The sequence below is a fragment of the Oncorhynchus tshawytscha genome, linkage group LG27 (assembly GCF_018296145.1).
Source record: "Oncorhynchus tshawytscha isolate Ot180627B linkage group LG27, Otsh_v2.0, whole genome shotgun sequence".
NCBI lineage: Eukaryota > Metazoa > Chordata > Actinopteri > Salmoniformes > Salmonidae > Oncorhynchus > Oncorhynchus tshawytscha.
The window spans coordinates 4,148,570-4,153,518 of NC_056455.1; the positions used below are offsets into that span (position 1 = coordinate 4,148,570).

Here is a 4,949-nt window from a genome sequence, read left to right on the forward strand (position 1 = left end):
GTTAAGTCACAACAACACTGTTTACCACATGTGACATCGTCAGGCCTAACCAAGGCCATTTTTATTATGCCTACATGTAAATATGTTAGATTAAGGCCATCAGACTGTTAAATAGCCATCACTAGCTGGTCTCCAACCAGTACCCTGCCCTGAGCTTAGTAACTGTCACTAGCCAGCTACCACAAAGGGCTAAGGGTGGCTACTTTGAGGAATTTGTTTAACACTTTTTTTGGTTACTACATGATTCCATATGTGTTATTGCATAGTTTTGATTTGTTCACAATTATTTTACATTGTAGAAAATCGTACAAATAACGAAAAACCCTTGAATGAATAGGTGTGTCCAAACTTTTGACTGGTACTGTATATATATACTCCGGACTCCGACATTGCTCGTCCTAATATTTCTATATTTCCTATGTCCATTCTTTTCCTTTTAGATTTGTGTGTATTGTTAGATATTAGTGCACTGGTAGTGCTAGGAACACAAGCATTTCGCTACACCCGTTATTACATCTGCTAAATATGTGCATGCGACCAATTACATTTGATTTGATAAATGATTGATTTGACACTTCGTATCAGGTTGCAATAATAAATATAGTATGCAAAGGCCTTCATAAATACAAAAATAAATGCAGGAAAACATTGTTACATTTGTGTTTAGCCTAAATCAATCACATAATTATTCAGTCTAAAAATATTTTACTCCAGAGTTGTGAATACATTGCTACACAATAAATGAATAGATTAAAAAACAAAAATAAACATGTAAATAAATAGTTGAATAAATAGACATAAATAATCTCTACGCCACACGAACCTAACGCTCATTGGCTACTTAATTTCATGTCTAGTCTTTGTAGGTGTGCCAGCACCACTGACCTTATGTCTTCCCAGCCGCTTGCGCTGTATTCCTGCATAAATAAAAATACAATTGTTAAGATTTTAGAATAGACAAATGTTGTATCATCACATAAATACATCCAGATTTGGTGAATGTACTCTCTTTGTAAGACAAATTGATCAACCTACCGCGAGTTTCAAATAATTCACAAGGAATTTGAAGTAAAGGCTCATCTTTTAGTTCACTCTTTTGACATATTTTGATAGTCTAGTTTTCATAGCCTTTACCTGTTGGAACAACATACAAATAATTCATTTACTATCATAGGATATGATAATGTTTTCCTTTTTGCGTTAATGTTAAGAGGCACAAATTACTTACGCATTGGTCCAGCTCCGAGGTCTGGCGATAGAGATCATTCATAAACTTGTCAAATGCTTTCTGGTTAGAGGAGGTGGACTCGTATTTACCACTGCTGTACAATTTCTTTATAGCATTCAGAGTTTGCGAAATGAAGGCAATCTGTTCGTCAGCCTAGAAGAAGAGTGATTTGTATTAGTGCATGCCTTACTCTAAAATTGCTCAAATATATTTTTCTCCCATCAATATGAACACAATACTCCATAATGACAAAGCCAAAACATGTTTTTAGACATGTTTGCAAATTTATGAAAAAACTAAACAAAAAAGTGCTTTATCATTTGGGCTCCCGAGTGGCACAGCGGTCTAAGGCCCTGCATCTCAGTGCTTGAGGTGTCACTACATAAACTGGTTCGATTCCAGGCTGTATCACAATTGGCCGTGTTTGGGGACAAATCATTATGGGGTATTGTGTGTAGATTGATGAGGGGGGAAATGAACGACTTTAGAATAAGGCTGTAACCTAACAAAATGTGGAACATGTAAATGGCCCCGAATCCTTTCCGAATTAACTGTCCACTCTTAGAAAAAAGGGTGATGGATGAAAAATTCATTTTTCTTAAAGAGTTGAGGCTATGTATATTTCCTACCTTTAAATTATCGACTTGTCAGGGAAAGTTATGTGAGGTTCTCCAGAGAATTTATGACCCTGAGATGCCAAAATATTTCAAACAAATATTGCATTATTATAACTGTACATAAAGGAGTCAGGGAATTAAATTAAACACACAACAGCACATGAAATGTTGAAAAGATGGCAACAGCTCAATGACCAGGAACAAGTGAAAAACATCACTGTATCCTACCATTTTCTGAAGCATAGTTATGGTGTTGTTGCTGAACACTTGGAACATGCTCGGAGACCGAGGAGGTGTCTTCATCCAAGTGCATCCGATGGTTTTATGCCAGGTGCAAATCGTCAGGACCAAGCACATCCAAATACTGATTGAACTCATTTTAGCTTGGGGCTATTGTAGTTCTCGGTCTGTCCGCAATCAACGTGGTGGTGCCCTCCCGAAAGATAGCCTATTTTGTATAATTCCGACAAAAAAAAGAAGGTTTTCCGAAAAGGATAAAGAGAGAAATTGTTCTTCCTGATCGATCAATTTCTCAAATTCCGAGTTCTGCCATGCTCCAACCTGTGTCGATCCTTTATACAATAACTCTGCAAGGTGTTCCAAAAGTGAAAGGCGGAAGTCCCTGTACACTTTCATACCTGAGAGTGTTGTTTTACGTCTGGAGAAAATGCACGGAAACAACATCTTGATTTATTTGCTCCTTTCTCATGAAATATTGGCCTATCAACCAGGGGAGGGGGATGATGAAAAAAGATTCATGTGAATCCATTTCAGTCCGACTATGGCCTAAATAAATATCACCATATAGAACAAAACTGAGTTTGGCTTTTCACTTCGAAAACAATAGCATTTTATATTGTCCTTTTCATTTGCACACCGAAACTATGGTCTCCGCCTACGTTGTAACCACTTGCTTGAAGGCTAATTGTAGTTTGTGACCACGACTGCCTACTTAAAATACAGATCAACCTTGTATGGGTTATATCAATTACACACTCAACATCGCGTTATTTCGTTTAAGAAACGGGTTTGGAGGGTCTGACATATTTTGTTAGAGCCCCTCCTATATGCTCCCGGTTTTCAGAATAAGACACTGGTAGCCTATGCAGTGCACAGGCAGTACAGACCTTAACATTTAAATTGGAGCCTATAATGCGGGTGCTTTTGAATCTGGGCCTGTAGGCATGTGTGCGTAAAAAATAGGCCTGTCAGGTCGATCATCTGTCAGAGTATTCCAAAGGCCCGTCAGGTAGATCATCTGTCAAAGTTTTCCATAGTCGTGTGTTTAATGGACTTTTAAATACATATTTAAGTTATTCATCCAGATATATACATTGATTGGACGTCTGCATGTATTATCTATCCACTCTAGGGACTGAAGAGTAACAGTATGGTTTTAAGAGCGATTGCTTTACTCAATTGAAATAACATTCAACATTCAAAATTATAATTATATTACATGATATCCAGTATATGTGTACTTTAAATTATTAACAACTATACAAATCAACAATGTTTTACAGTGATATGATGACAGTCAAATGATTTATTGTCTTAAAGTGTATTCTAAAGGCGTTAATTGTTTTTAATTGAAGATGAGGTTGATACGGAATTATGAGAAGGAATAAGATAACATTTAGGATAACGTTTCATGGAGAAATGTGTCTTCATTCAACGGTTGACTCACATATTACATTTGAACAAAATTGCTAGCACAATTCCAACAAATATAAGCTGTGTGTGTGTCCGTTTATTCAAATATTATACACACTCTTAGAAAAGGGTTCTATATAGATCCTTCAGGGGTGCCATATACAGTTGAAGTCGGAAGGTTACATACACCTCAGCCAAATACATATAAACTCAGTTTTTCACAATTCCTGACATTTACTCAGAGTAAAAATTCCCTGTTTTAGGTCAGTTAGGATCACCACTTTATTTTAAGAATGTGAAATGTCAGAATAATAGTAGAGATAATGATTTGTTTCAGCTTTTATTTATTTTGTCACATTCCCAGTGGGTCAGAAGTTTACATACACTAAATTAGTATTTAGTAGCATTGCTTTTAAATTGGTTAACTTGGGTCAAATATTTTGGGTAGCTTTCCACAAGCTTCCCACAATAAGTTAGGTGAATTTTGGCCCATTCCTCCTGAAAGAGCAGGCGTAAATGAGTCAGGTTTGTAGGCCTCCTTGGCTGCACACGCTTTTTCAGTTCTACCCACACATTTTCTATAGAAATGAGGCCAGGGCTTTGTGATGGCCACTCCAATACCTTAACTTTGTTGTCCGTAAGCCATTTTGCCACAACTTTGCAAGTACGCTTGGTGTCAATGTCCATTTGGAAGACCCATTTTCGACCAAGCTTTAACTTCCTGACTGATGTCTTGAGATGTTGCTTCAATATATCCACATAATTTTCCTGCCTCATGATGCCATCAATTTTGTGAAGAGCACCAGTCCCTCCTGCAGCAAAGTACCCCCCACAACATGATGCTGCCAATCCCATGCTTCACGGTTGGTATGGTGTTATTCGGCTTGCAAGCCTCCCCCTTTTTCATCCAAACATATCGATGGTCATTATGGCCAAACAGTTCTATTTTTGTTTCATCAGACCAGAGGACATTTCTCCAAAAAGTACGATCTTTGTCCCCATGTGCAGTTGCAAACCGTAGTCTGGCATTTTTATGGCGGTTTTGGAGCAGTGGCTTCTTCCTTCCTGAGTGGCCTTTCAGGTTATGACAATATAGGACTCGTTTTACTGTGGATATAGGTACTTTTGTACCTGTTTCCTCCAGCATCTTCACAAGGTCCTTTGCTGTTGTTCTGGGATTGATTTGCACTTTTCGCACCAAAGTACATTCATCTCTAGTAGACAGAACACGTCTCCTTCCTGAGCGATATGATGGCTGCGTGTTCCCATTGTTTTTATACTTATACTATTGTTTGTACAGATGAATGTGGTACCTTCAGGCATTTGGAAATTGCTCCCAAGGATGAACCAGACTTGTGGAGGTCTACAATTTATTTTCTGAGGTCTTGGCTGATTTCTTTTGATTTTCCCATGATATCAAGCAAAGAGGCACTGAGTTTTAAAGTAGGCCT

General features: G+C 37.8%; 1 pseudogene; it reads right to left on the minus strand.

The window, feature by feature from the left end:
- Window positions 1–830: 830 nt before the first annotated feature.
- Window positions 831–2,223, minus strand: LOC112225711 (annotated as a pseudogene).
- Between the last annotated feature and the right edge of the window lie 2,726 nt (window positions 2,224–4,949).